Source organism: Leptonotus elevatus, chromosome 12 (assembly GCF_054856555.1).
Source record: "Leptonotus elevatus isolate MCC_2025b chromosome 12, RoL_Lele_1.0, whole genome shotgun sequence".
NCBI classification, from domain to species: Eukaryota; Metazoa; Chordata; class Actinopteri; order Syngnathiformes; family Syngnathidae; genus Leptonotus; species Leptonotus elevatus.
The window spans coordinates 10,064,505-10,079,755 of NC_141250.1; the positions used below are offsets into that span (position 1 = coordinate 10,064,505).

At 40.4% G+C, this 15,251-nt stretch overlaps 1 protein-coding gene across 1 annotated transcript in view; it reads right to left on the reverse strand.

The window, feature by feature from the left end:
- Positions 1-12,857, reverse strand: part of st6gal2a (ST6 beta-galactosamide alpha-2,6-sialyltranferase 2a) — a 54,132-nt gene extending 41,275 nt beyond the window's left edge. The window contains exon 1 of the mRNA XM_086090616.1: positions 12,707-12,857. The gene's annotated coding sequence lies outside the window, so the exon portion shown is untranslated. The remainder of the gene's footprint in view (positions 1-12,706) is intronic.
- Between the last annotated feature and the right edge of the window lie 2,394 nt (positions 12,858-15,251).

Genomic DNA, 15,251 nt, shown 5'->3' on the forward strand with positions numbered 1-15,251 from the left:
CCCCCCATTGGTTTAGGGAGGCAATGGCACTTACACCTTTACTGAAAAAAAAAAAAGAAGTTGGCTTGGACGTGATTCAATTGTAGATGTGTAACCGCTGTCTTATATCTCTACGATTCGATTTTGACTATAGTCGTAATTCTAGTTCATTAACGCATTCACTGCCATTGACGGCTATAGACGTCAAAAATTCATTTAAACTATTTCTATTAGTTTAAAAAAAAAATCCACTTTTGTTAACAAGAGTATGAAAACCTAGAAAAAAATAATTGTACATTTACAACAGATATAAAATGTGTCATGCAATTAATTACAATTAACGCGATAAAAAAGAGAAACGATTATTACAATTTAGGGGCGTCAGGTGATTAAAATTTTTAATCGTAATTAAGCGCATGACTTCACCAGTTAACTCACGATTAATCACAAATTTTATATCTGTTCTAAATGTACAATAAAAAAATTCGAGGTTTTCATACTCTTGTTAACAAAAGTGGGGGAAAAAATGTTAAACTAATAGAAATAGTTCAAATGAATTTTTGACGTCTATAGCCGTCAATGGCAGTGAATGAGTTAATTCAACATATTTACATGTCCCCTTTCAGATATCTTAAATCGAGTAAACTCGGTGACGTGGTGTTGTAGATATCTGTAACTGGAATTACAAACTGGTGTTACAGATATTTAAAATCGCGGCGCAGATGATCTGTAATTCATCAGTAGGGTTGCCAATCGTCCCTTGAATTACAGAATCGTCCTGTATTTAGAACTTTAAGTACGCTTTTCGTAATTAGTTGTCCTGTAATACCGTGAGTCTGCAAAATGTTAATGGAATTAATGAACAACAGTGCCCTTTATGTGACAACTTACGGTAACTGTGACAGCACATTTATTCCGAGTATGACGATACAGAATCCGCTCATCTTATTTGTCGACGTAATGTTGCTTGCGGAAGTACATAGCGCAATTAATACTTTTTTCTTGTTTCAAAAGAAAGCCCATGCGTGTTTTCATGTATTTATTGAAAAACATGCGTTGTACCCGCAGGAGGGGATACATTTTATTTGCACGCAGGTGACAACAAAACAGGACGCTGTGTGTGACGTAGTCCATCCCCGAAGCCGATGTGTCACATATTTAAGTTCAAATTTTTCAACTTTAGCGAATATGCACATTTTCGCCGCACCGGTTCCGGTCCCGAATTTGTACCACTTTCACCCCTGCTCACAACGCTCACGAGCCATCGATAGCGTTCTTATGGATATATATGAATACATTGAAAATGTATTATGTCAGAAAGTGTTCTTTTTTTGTTCTCACAATAGTCCTGAGTTTTTAGTTTTTCCATTGGCGGTCACAATTCTGCCACTTACCGGTAGTACCGCACATGCACACTGGACCAGTTTATGTACAAGAGATCATGCTTTTTTTCACCTCCAAAAGGTTTTAGTGAAAAATATGTATTCTTACGGAAGCCATTGGGAGACCACTGCACAATAAAATAAGTAAGCCTAGTGATGGCGCACCATTAAAAAAAAAGAGAGAGAAAGAGAGAGAGAATGTGATTAAATTCTCCGTCATGCTGAGGGCAAGTGGTGGCAAGTGCGTTTGCCACTATGACTTTTTTTCCCACACCATGCTTCTCATTTCATTCACCACTGTAGTAATGTATGCAAAGAGGCTGCTACGACAAGAAAGGCTCTAAAACAGAACATCCTCTGAGGGCCATACTAAATGAATGGAAAAAAAGACATAATGCAACAATCCAATTTATTATTGCAGTAAATAGTATTGTTGGTTAAATGCTTTGGAGCCTTTTTCTGATGCCCCTGTGTGCCGTATACTTATCCCTTATCTTACCTCCCTTTTCCCACACCTCCATTGTTCAAAACTACTCAACCAAAATGTGCTGATGAGAAGAAGAAAAAACAAGAAAGATCTATTTTCTTTGGACTGTGGAAAGGATTAGACACGCAATGCAGGGTCCACCAAGGTCAGACCAGGGCACACTAACTCTATTACAAAGTGATCCCACTGAGGCAGATTAAGCCCGCTTTCCTCCGACAACCACAGCAGCGATTACACCGGCAATGCAACGCAAAAGTCCGTTTCTGCAAACAAGTGCTGTGAAACCCATTAATCCCGCTCCTAGGAGGCCAACTACACCCATTAATGATCCGGCAGAGTGTTGCAGGGAGGCGAGAACTTGCAGAACTCCCACCTGGTTTATGGTAAGTCCCAGAAGTATTTAGACAATTTCTGATTTGGAGTTTATGCACCACCACAATCAACATAGTGTAGACTTTTAGCTTGAATTGAACAGTTGGATGCATCATTTTGGAATTGCAGCCACTTTAAGTCCATTTTAAAAGGCTCAAAGGTAACTATTCACAATTGAGTCCGTTGCAGTCCGTTCAAATGATTTTTAAAGGCAAATTCAATCTGCTCATAAATGGACGGGCGGTTCAAACAAAATCATGGACTGACGATTACAGTTTGGTTCGGCTTGAAAAAAGATGACGGATTGACAATGACAGAAGGTTGCCCACACCACTGACGAATGACAAATGAAAGACCAGAACATTTTGTAAAATCCTTGTATACATAATATATTTTTGATACGGCTCTCATCAGATTTCTTTTTTGATGCAGAGCAGTACCTACAAGCACAGCAAGGTCACCGCGACACCAATTAGCGCCCCTCACGAAGTGCTCCAGCTCATCGTAATTACAAGAGCAGAGGGCGCAGTTCATCCAGTCCTCAAGAGAACAATGTCAATCTTCAAGCGGCAGACACCATTTCTCCATACGTTCAGTGTCGTCGGAAGATTTTCAGTTGAACACAGTCAGTCAGTCAGGAGAAAAGAAGAGCCACACTAATGTTTGGAGAGTCACATAAAATAAATCAGATGAAAACACACGAGGAGAAATAGAAGAGTTGAATCATCCCGACCTTGTAGAACGCATCGTGGGACATTGGTCTCCTGACGACAGCCTTTCACCATGCCAGCGGCAAGGACCTATACGCAGGAAATACGGCCGTGCGCCGCCTCGCGTTACGGCCCATAAATCCCGCTAAGGGACCGGGGACGTCCCCGGCGGGCTGGCGTGTGATGTGAGCGAGTGGAGAAAGTCCACTCAGAGTTCAACTCGCCACTCGCTCCCTTTGTTGCGGCGACATGAGCAGTAATTAGACGTTCTTTTGATTTCAAATCATTGGGATTGTTGACATGGTGACCTCGAGATTTGATGTCCTCGTTAGGGTTAAGGGTGAACTGGAGTCTATCCCAGTTGAGTTTAGAGTTTTCCCCGTACACCTGTGACGGACTGTGGGTTCCAAATGGCTCTTTGAGTATATAAGGTGGCCAACCAGTGCCCGAGACTATGTGGCAGACCTGCTTATCACGAGCTCCATCCAACATGTTTCACATTAGAATGATCATGCGGCTTAGCCTGAGCTAAACCATGCTACATGATATTGTATGATGTCCACCAGGGGTGTCGCAAATACATTCACACATATTTGCAAATACATATTCGAGTCTGCCAATCAAAAATGTTTGCTCCACATTGACAATTCCACGCTTCTGTAACTACACACTACTAGCTAGAGGGTCCAATTTAAAATTGGTTGCCAGTCAATCCCAAGGCATAATATTTCCATTTACGCGAAATGAAAATGTGGTGTTGTTTTTTTAAAGAGATAATTGCAGAAAAATTGGACCTTCTGGGAACGCCAATTAAATCGTGTAGCTCACACAAAGATAAACATGGATGCTCCAACATTGTGGAGCCATCACATGGCAGAGTCTACTGGAATCCACATAACATCATATCCTGTCACCCAATGAGCCAGTACAATACATTACAATAGTCCAAAATGATTTTGAATTGAAGCTGTTGTTTTCACATTCAATTACTTATTGTTGCTATAAAACTGTACACCGCTATTGACTTGACTATAAAAAAAAAAAAAGACTAATATAAAAAGAGAAACAATGGTTTAAACTGCTTTTGTCAACACCGACAAATGTGTTTAGCGCTCTGGCTATTGTATTTGGAGGGAAAACTGCTGAGACAACAAGCCCGCTAAAAAATGCAAAGTTCTGCATCTCTTTTCAGACATCTTAACCCTTATAATCCACGTGAACTCTAGTCGCCAAACATGGACTCAGATTAGCAGCCTATTAGGGACTTACTGCACTACTATGATACACAATAAGCAGCTCGCACATGCCATGTCCCTGTTTAAGAAGCTCAAAAGTAGCAGACACTCAATGGCCACAATATTATGTATGCAGTGCAATGGGATTGAATACAAGAAATGCTTTTATCATTCTAATTCTTGGCATCCTTCAATAGATATTCTTTGACAGTACTGTATACTATACTTTTGTAAATAGTGATACATATTACTCAATTGCCGGGGGAGGTGTATATTGGGGCAAGGTTTTTATTTTAACACACTTTTGGAGTTGCGAGAGGGTGATAGGTGGACCAGGATATAGTAGGGGATTGGTGTGTTCATTTTTTAGAGTGGGAAGGAACTACTAAAATAAAAATGTTAACCCGCTCTCACAGTATATATTCAAATGTGCAGGCTATGTTTTGGCCAATGAGTGTCCAATTAATCAACAGCTTGCAGGACATTCCAGCAGACAATTTAAAGCCCTCGTAAAAGGCGGCTAATTGGCCGGGAAGTCGGCACCTTTCACGTGGCAAATTCAGATCCCACGCCCGTCCCGGAGTGAGGGGCACAGCTGGTCCTGATGATTGCGGGGCTGCTGCGGGCCGCCGCCGCCGCTGCTGCTTTTGAAGCTCACATAACTGCTGCTCTGGTCAGTTAGCGAGCATCTGAAATTACACCTCCACCTTCCCACAGTGCCCTGCCCGCTCGTCTCTGATGCTTCCGCACAGATGAGGCCTGGAAGTGATGAGAGGGGAAACTTCTTTTGTGGCTTCCACCAGCAGTCAAATTACATACCAGTGTTTTTAGGAGGCGAACGCTGAGTGGAGACTTTTCATGTGGACATGCTGCCCCGCTCACATGTTTAACATATAGAACATTTGATGACGCCACCACAGACAAAAAGACGTTTTTTCAACATGTATTATGCACAAGCAAAGAGAGAGAAAAAAATGCTTTTTAATGGTGATTTTATGGGCGTGTATTATACACGAGTCCGTGTTATTCGCATGCACATTAAAACTACCAAGCAGCTGTTATGTGGTCCAAGAAGTTTTCTTTCATTATGCAGTGCTTTACTTCTCTTAGTTTCTTACTTCTACTTGTTTGACAATCCAAAAGAAGGTTAAAATGTTACTTAAAGCATTGCCTAGAAGTAAAAGTTATATAATGGAAAAAGGTTGAGCCTGGAAAAACTGACTTTGAAATATTCCCTAAACTAATTGCTGGCTACTTGCTGTCGCAATTTACGGCAATTTTTTGTCAAATGCGTTGCAGCAAAACTTCCCATTTCGGGGAGTGAATGGAAAATAAATAAACGACAAAAATATCAGACATCCTCCCAAAATATGCAAATACGGTACAGTGTATACAGCAAAAAGGCAAGGTGCGGCTAGCAGGGGGAATGAAAGCATACAACACGTTTTTGTGAATGTTCATCACTCATTGCACACATACAGTAAGTGGCCATCTCCCCGGACTTCCTGTGCCGCCACTAATGAGGCCGCTCAATCTGTGACTAACTATGTTATCAGGTCATGACTGACTGCAATTATACATTTCATTAGTTACTATACTTAGAGCAGCAGTTCTGTGTGACAGCCACTCAGCCTTCAAAACGTCCTTTTCCAGCCACTGATTTACACAAAGACGTTTGGCAGCATTGGAGGTGTGAATGAATCATCGTGCTGTTTTCATCCACACGTCTTATCATATTTATTAGCAGCATTGTCTAACGCCATTTAGCATGGAGGGGAATGACCCAGTTTCAATGCTTGATAAATAATTCCACTCCAGTTCTGTAGGTGGTAGCGATATTTTTTTAAACTGGTTCAAGACTGCCAAATATATGAAGTTGAACAAATTCAGATTCAGAAAACTCAAAAGCAAAATAGACAATGGTGGAATCAAAATTATCATGACAACAATAAATACAAAGTAGCAAACCATTCCTGCTACCTGCTTACATGTCCTGTCGGATGCGGTAGATCCTGGTCTCTATTGATCTTAGGACCTGTTCTTGTGCTGCCGTGATTAGCCTCCGTGTTGTCTTTAAGTCCAACCTTTTCCAGCCACTGGTATGTTTTTTCAATGTCAACCACATCCTCAATTTGTCAGTGGCGCAGTACATGCAAGGGCTGGTCTTACCATGACAGCCCATCTGGCTCCTTCTCATTATTGGATTCTGTTGTTTTAATAATAAAGGCAAGGCCAATAATCGTAAAAGATAAACGTTTTCAATATGTATCAATCCTTACTTTTCTGGTCAACCATGAGTCATACGTTGAACCAATTAATTTCACACATTACACACACTAATCACACTCTAATCAATCGTTAGTTAAACTGTTTTTGTAGCACGTGTATCAGTTTGAATCATGACTCTTAACTCATTCTAAGTGCTTGAATAAGTTTCACTTGCTATTATCTTTAATTTAGTACAAACTCTATGATTTTTTTTTTTTTATCTATTTTCATGACATTGTTTGACTGTCATGTGCAGGCCTGATGCATTACTGCAACCTGGCTGGTTATTTCTATTGCACAAGCCAGCTTTGATCAATGTGGCAGTTTTAAAGATTGCATCATGATCGTACAACATGCCTAAACTGCGTGTGTGCATGTGTACGTGCTTATGTATGTGCAACCGTTCCCAGGCTCACCTCTTCAATTGTGCTTTGAAGTAAAGTGAGACGGGATGTGGCATGGAGGACTCACACCAGCCAAACCAACAAGACTTGAGGTGTTAGGTGTGCCCAAGGACTACTAATGTGGTAGAAAATGGTTGCTGAGGGTTCTCAAAATTTTCCGTGCAGAAAAAAACAAAAACTAATTCTAGGCCCTCGTAAACATCAAAATCAATTAATTAAACTTAATGGCCAAAAGGCCATAGCAATTAAAAGGTTTCCTATTTTCGAGGAGCGTAAATTTACAATAAAGCTGTTAAAAGTTAAAAGGATAAAAAATTATAATTTTATGAGGACTTTCCCCCAAAAATAAAGTCATAATGGTTTTATATTAAAGTTATAGGGAAGGAATTTCAAAAATACCTTTATATTGTCATACTGCCTTTTATTCAGGAAGAAATGCATTTACACTCCCAAAAATAGGAATTCCCAAAAGATTGCTTTTATAAGACTTCCTGAAATAATGGACCTTTTGTTGTTTAAAAATAACAAAAAACATATAGATTAATATTGCAGAGATTCAGAGATTTTAATTGGGCCAAAGCAAAGATCAGGAAGTACGCTGGTCCTAGTATGTAGGTATGCACTTTTTTTAAATGATACCACAATATGATACAAAATCTTTTTTTGCAAATTATTTGGTGCATGCCCAAGCTATGGCTTGAAATGCCCCTGAGATATGGTGGCCCAAGTTTGAGATTTTTTTTTTTGTAGCCCTAATGCAAGAAACGTCCATAAAAAGTGTGCTTGGTGTGGACGAACTTCTCTTGGGGCGAACTACGACACAGTTCGGGACGGGAGCCAGGTTCACAAGTGGACAAAAAGAGACGTCCACAGAAAAAGGTTTTATTAAAGAATTGTTTTAGTTGTTCGCTTGCAGCAGGTGTCCCAATATTTTTTTCTACAACATTTACAGTAGCCTTTTCACCTCTCCAGTGGTTTGTGGTTTCTAACACATTTGGCACACCTGCCGCGCTAACAAGGGCTTGCGTCGCGGTGTTCTCCTCGTGCCAATTGGTCCATTCAGGCATGTATGAGCAAATGTGGCTTCCAGCGCATGCCTAATTGTTTTATTTTCCTTTTATTCTCCTTCGATTGTGCTAGGACAGATATAAGACGAGAATACACTTATGCATGACGCTCATTGTTATAGGGCACAAAGTGGGGGAGGGTGGTGGAACTTCAGTTCTGTAGGTCTCTCCCGCACACCTGGAACCTCCTGCTGCATTCGACATCCAGCAAAAAAAAAAAAAAAGTGCCATCTAATATGCCACAGCCAAGATAGTAATTTTGCATATGTTGTGTTTGCATCTAACTCATTAGCATGCTCATTATGTATCATTTAGATTGGTGTCTATGCTGACCATTATAACTGGTAGGCAATTTTAGATGAGATGCATAACTACTGTATGTTTACCAACTGTCAAGCGTAGCCCTTATTTGGGCATATCTAGATAGGGGCTATGCAACACCAAAACGGTATGTACTGTGCTGAACAAATGTAAAGACCACCTAATATAAGGTTTATGGCAGCTGCCCCAAATTGACAGCATTAGAAATTCATTTTTATGTTTCTGTAAAGGTTAATATACCAGGACATAGAAAGTCTTTAACCCCAAATGAGTCTGTTTAAAGTGAAAATAAATGTCTTGGATTTTTTAAACACCACAGAGAGCGTTTACAACCTGTCAAATTTGAATAGAAAAAAAAATAAGGTGTCAAATTCATGAAAAATCAAGCAGTTTGCTGTCTGTGAGCTTTCAATCATACCACTTTATCTACCATCTTTCTTACGCCTGCATTGCAGAAGTACATCCGCTTAAAAGTACAGTGTGTAAAAGTTGACCACTAGATGTCGCCAAATAATAGAATACAGCCGAAGCACATGCATTTTGAAGCACACGAACTGTAAGAGAGAACAAACTTTGCAAGCCTACCATCAATATTTTTATTTGGCGTGAGCGCGAGCGAGGGAGCATCTCGGCGAGCGACGCCGAAAAGACTGAGCGAGCTGGAGTTAGCCGGAGGGTCTAACAAGAGCGGCAAGTGGGAGTTAGCCAAGGCATAGGTCGGATCGAGCGGCTAACAAGAGCGGCTAGTCAAGTCAAGTCATCCTTATTTAGCAGAAAAAGCTAGTAAAAATTTTCAAGAGCAAAGAAGAGGGCGTAAGGGGTGGGAGCCCGAATCACGGGACTCAAAAACGACCACGTGCAGGCCCCAGCTGTGGAAGGTAAGCGGCGGTCGATCCATTGGGTCGAACACTAGATGTAAGCAGGGCTAACTACGTTCGCAAAGTTGTCCTTTGGGCATCCGTAGCAGGAACACGTCAGCCATATAATTACAGATCACTAGACCTGTATTACATATTTCCTTTTAATGTACGTTGATGTGATAGGACATTTTTTTGGTCATATTATTTCAATCAATAGTGGCTTTTTAAAATGAATTATTAGTTCACCACAAGATGGCGCTAATTATTACACACTCTCCCTTGAAAGCCTCTTCCTGGTCCCGCAAATGTGGAATGTTTTTCCCCGCCTGCTTCACCTCGCTGTACGTACGCCGCCATCAAGCCATATTTGACTGCATTATTATGCTAGATAAAGAGGATGCAATTATAGACTAATATGCACTTCAAAGTCTATAATGAGTTGAATGAACCCAAAAACTATTTTATGATCCACTGCAATGGGGGGGGGGGGTAACTCAACTTATTCCAATTAGTGTTGCCGTTTGCTCTATTCCGAGTAGTACCTGTTTAATGAGAGACCAGGGATGTCAAACACATTTTGTAGATAGGGGTCCATATGATTGTGAAACTATACATAGTTGATGAATAATTGTCTAACGATTCACATATACTGTACATGACTAATATGGATGACGAGTTTTGAATTCACAAGTCAAGGAATTGTTGCGTTATAGTAACAAACTAAATGCCTGCAATGGTTCGCCGTTATTAAAAGTGCAATATTGATCCGCATTTTACCATAACATGTGAAGCGGACACACACGATTTGCTTTAGCAACCACATAATGATCTGGCCCCTGAGCCTTGAGTCTGTCATATATTACACAAAAGAGCAGCTTCTCAAAACACTGACTTTACTACGAAACTAAACCTTTGCAAAAAAAAAAAAGTAACGCTTCCTACACTGCATCAAGTGCACATTTCATTCCAGCGGACCAGAAAGTGGCGTACAAATGAGACGCAAGTGTGTGTATTTTTATCCAGTACACGCCTCCTCAACAAGACCGTTTGATCTCCAGTACGTCTTGACAGAGCAGAGTGAGAAACCGCCAGTTTCCTGAAGGTGACAGACGTGCAGGCACTTCAAAGACAACACACACGTACACTCAAAAAAAACACATTCACACTTAATTGCTGTTCACGCTTGTGCATTTAACCCTCAGTCATCACCCCCAGCATCCTCAAAGCTTCCCTTGCTTCAAGGAAACATGAAGCAAGCACATGGTCAGAAAGCTGAAATTGGCTCGTCAAACGTGACAAAGAAAAACTAGAGGTGACCAAAATAAAATCATAAACTGCGCCCCCAACTCAAGGTGAGTAGAAAGGAGTTGAGTTACGGAATACAACTATTCCAGAATTAAATTTAAGCACTTTTTAAAGTCCTTTTGGGACCTGTTTCTAATCGTTTCCTCCACCTTGCAAAAAAAATAAATAAAATGCAGTGGAAATGAAAACGGAAACACGTGTACATCTGTGGCTTTAGAAAGGGGCCACTCTGCCAAATGTGTCATTTGCATGCCGGAGAAATAAAATCTATTAATGCACAGAAAAAAATTTAATACAAAATAAAAATGATCATTTGTATTTGTCAAAGTGCACACCAAGTGCAAGTCTCGCACATTTAACCATGATTAATAATTCCATATAATAATTTCAGTCCTCTAGAAACTTTAGGATTGGGCAAGTACCGATACCAGGTATCTTAAAGAAAAATGTTCAAACTTTAGTCATGTCCTTGGGTTTTCACTCAGGCCTGTTAGCATAACTCATTGCCATGTCGGAGAAATTTGGAATATTCAACAAGTCGTATGAGCCACAGGAAGTTGCATCATTCAGATCCTCTGTGGACCACAGCAAGTTAATTCATTTATTTTTCTAAATATTTGAAGATAGAGTATTTCAATTATGACTGTGAGGGGTATAATCTTAGCAAGTCATGTGACCTACATTTTGTTGTGTTGTTTAGTTTTTTAATTAATTTTTTGTTGTTGAGTTTTGTGTCAATACACCATTAGCATAAATGCTATGTGGCTATGTTTAAAAATAATTACTGAGATAGGCCGATTCCCACTGAGTAGTAGTGGTGCTCCGATCAATTGGACACTGATCGCGATCGGATTTGCATAGAAAAGCACGTGCTTAACATAATGTTGATCAATGCCAGTCACCAAAACAAATCATCCACAGCTCGTACTTTGAACCCCGAAGCCGACTCGAAACCAGCCTGTGCGCACTTCAGTGTTTCCTCCTGCTTTTCTTAGCACGTCACATAACAGACCAAATCAGTCGGGAGGCAGAAAAACACATCGCTCCTTTCCATGATTCATTTCTAAACTGTACCTTACACGGCAGAAAATAAAGTGCGTCATTTTTTTTCTTTATCGGTACCTGTGACTCTTGACTTTCACAATTTGGGAACATACATGTATTCTTTTGGCTCTTAAAAAAGGTACACACAGCGACCATGAAGTCCAATAATTAGCCTTAATGGGTACATTATTGTGTGTGCAAGGAAAGGAACAGAATAATGCCATTTCATAATAGCAGAGAGAAAATATCCCATTTCCTCCAAGAGGTTACCCCTCCTTTAATTAAAGTCATGTCTCAAGGTGCAGCGACAACTTCAACAAATAAATGCCTCTCCCCAAAAAGACATACCTTCATTACCTCGGTTAACACACAGACGTTAAATGAATAGATTGCTGGGCCAATTTGAATTTGTTTGCTAACTAAAACAGCAGCGCATTCCAAAGCATTTAACCAGCCTCTCGGATTAATTAAATGGACGGATGCATTAGTGTGGCTGTACAGGGAAATAAATTGAGTTCTACTGCAGCACTATTTCTGAAAGCTGTAACAAATGATGGCAATTCAAATTTGCCCCCTATAGTAAAGGTGCTAACAAATACTTCCATCATCTCCATTCAAATGAACATTAAAGTTGTCTGCTGATCATATTTGAACTTGGCTGCTAACCAAAACAGAAGCACATACTGACGCATGTACATCTAGAGAGTATAATTGAAGTGCAGACAATTGGCACACTAGCCACAATTTACAAATAACTTTATAAAAAGAGCAATGCACCCAGTTTTATCTCGATATGTGAAATGGTATAGTTCCTTCATTTACAAACCACGCCGTTGGCCGCATGATGTGATTTTATTGAATCATAATCAAAACACATAAAAATGTTGTGCCAAGTTGTGTGCAGCAGGGTGCACGCTCAGAATTTAAGCCCCGAGGAGGAATCCTTCCTTTCGAGGGAGGGGGGGTCAGGTTTGCTTATTTTGATCTAATACACTGGAATTGACCCATCGTGCACGCGCCTTTCGTGTGGGAATGCAGCTTGGATGCGCGCGACCGGGACAAAGACCTCGTGCACAGCGTGTAATTCAGTCAAACGTTGTTATTGTTTTTTTTTTGTTCATTGTTGGGGAGGGTTTTGTGTGATGTATGTATTTCTCTGTGTGTGCGTGCAGACAGATGCTCTCCACACACCCGCGCATGCCGCGATCGTGGTGCCTTGAATGGCAAGAAGAGCCGGCGGATGTCGGAACAACAACAAGAAAAAATGCTTACCTAAAAAGCGCAGCGGGGGGGATGCTGAGGGTCGTCCGGCGGGAGATGGTGGAGGTGGTTCGGTTTTGCCTCCGCAGATACCTGCGAGCAGAGCCGAGGGTCCGCGTTGTCTGCCTGTCACATAGTTGCTGCTGGTAATGCTGGACCCCTTCGACTCTTTTTTTCTCTTTTTTTTTTTGGCATGCACATCTGAGTGAGAGGGGCGGAGCTGCTGAGGAGCTGCACAAAGCTACACGGGGGGTGGGGGGGGCGTAGTTACGGCGGGTGTTAAGCAGACAGTTAGGAAAATATAGTATAAAGTTGTACTCAGAACCCTACTGGGTTTATAGTTCATCAGCATTTTTTTTTATGTATTCAAGGACCTAAACTATTATTCACTGTTTTAAAATAACCGTGAATGTAAAGTATTTAATACTGGAGGAATGTAATATGTTCTGACCTAATAAAGTGCTTTCACACTGTCTTCAACACTACCAACTACAGTACTATTCAGAACATGCAGACAGTGTTGTGTGTCCGCCTAGCAGATACCATATGGGTGACGTAAACCAACACTGGTTGCTTATTGGGCTAGGAGTTTGGTCATTGCTGCAAAGTGGCTAATATTACACAGCTTGAAATGGCAAAATCAATGACACATGCTAACAATTGCTAACCGAGTTGCCAGGCATTCCTTCTAGAAGCTGCAGTCTCCGTTTTGCTGCAGCTGCCCACTTTCTAGCTTTCCTTAGTCTCCTCTCGGATCAAATGTGTTTCTAATGTAAAAGTAAAAAGGAAAGCTGAGTGGTCGGTGCTCCTGCATGTATTGTTTGTTAATTTGTCATATTCTGAATGATGTGTTTAATGCAGCTTGTTTTTGACAGTGACATAATGTCACATGTGCTCCAAATCTCCCCCAAAAGATTGTGTTTCCCCCACTATTTGCAGTTAATACAGTGTTGAGTTATATTCCTCTGAATATTCTATTTTCATTGTCTAAGTGGGTCAAAGGAAAGTTGTTTTGTTGTCCGTGAGCTTTGACAGTGTCTGGCCATGAATGTATAGCAGGGCCCGAATGTCCCGGCCTATTTTCTTCAGCAGAACTTGGCAGCATACAAGATGGAAGACATGATTGAACTCTGAATTGACTCCAATTCAGTCTGGTACCCCCAGACCATTAAACCCTCCTGCCCAACCCCCCTCGCCCCTCGCCTGCCTGTTTGTTTTCTCACGGCTCACTTGCCACCTCGAAACTTTTTTCTCGTGTCTTTTTTTTTTAGTGCCCCTTATCACTCATTTCCACAATTTTCAGCTTTTGCCATTTTAAATGAGTTGTTGTTCTTGTGTTGCTGTAATTTCGATTCACGTTGACGTCACAGCATACCAATATTGTTTACCTTCATAGCAGCCCACCTTATGCTTGTGTCTGAATTTTGAGATTAAGACTCCAACATTATACACAGAGAAATTCCCAGATAATAACAGCTAATATGATAAACTTAAAAAAAAAAAAAGGCTAGTTAGCATGAACAGCAGTGATGACAGTATAAACATTCAACTAATCAACCGTGAAGGGGAAAAAACACACACACATTTTAAACCATTTTAATATTTCTTATATAAACAAGCAAACCATTTAAATATAATCGACCTCCCAAATAAATATTTCACCACCAATACTTGATTCTCTAGCTATTGCTAAGATAACAATATCGTTAAACTGGACAGATAACAAGCCACCGATATTAATCAATGGTTAAATATCATCATAGATTACATTATGTGTAGCTTATAAAACCTTCACAATTGAATACACTGAAAATGTCCATGTGAAAACTACAAACCCTTTAGATATGAACCGCAATCTGGATAATAGTATACGCTTCACAAATGAAAGACGATTTACAGCGAAACAACGACGGGACAGCCTTTGAGAATAGCAGGCTTAATTTACGCAACTAATGAAGTGATGGCACGGATGTCAACGCTATAATTAAGTGTTGCAAAGCAAATGTCGATTGCTTGACCTTGCCATTATCACATGAAACCAGGTAGTGGCTTATTGAGCTCCGATGTTCACCATCATTTGACATTCGGCTTTAGAGCAGGCATAAATTACTTACAAATATGCTAATTGGAGTCATGCAGTTTTATAACACGAGATCAAGCACAGTTTTTAGTGAGTGACTTTGAGCTGGGATGAGTTTAGCTAAGTATCTATGATTGCAATTGATTACAATCATAGAGCCACCTTCTTGCATCACATTTACCACCACATTCGCAATTTTCAATGTTATTCAAAAAACAGTCTATAGTTTATCATTTGGGCTGACTTTGATGATTGATTTGCATTCAACATAACATACAATACATACCGTATGCCTTATGTTTTGGTGATTACTCCATTATGGTCTTGCCTAGAGTTAACCGTAATAGGCTCCATTTGAACTCTATTGCTAACCAAAACAGCCGCAACCTGCTGTTGTATAAAGACACCGTGTGTTACAAACGATTAACGGTCCTATTAATTCCACAGGCATTTGATATCTCCCCATTGTTGTGTTTT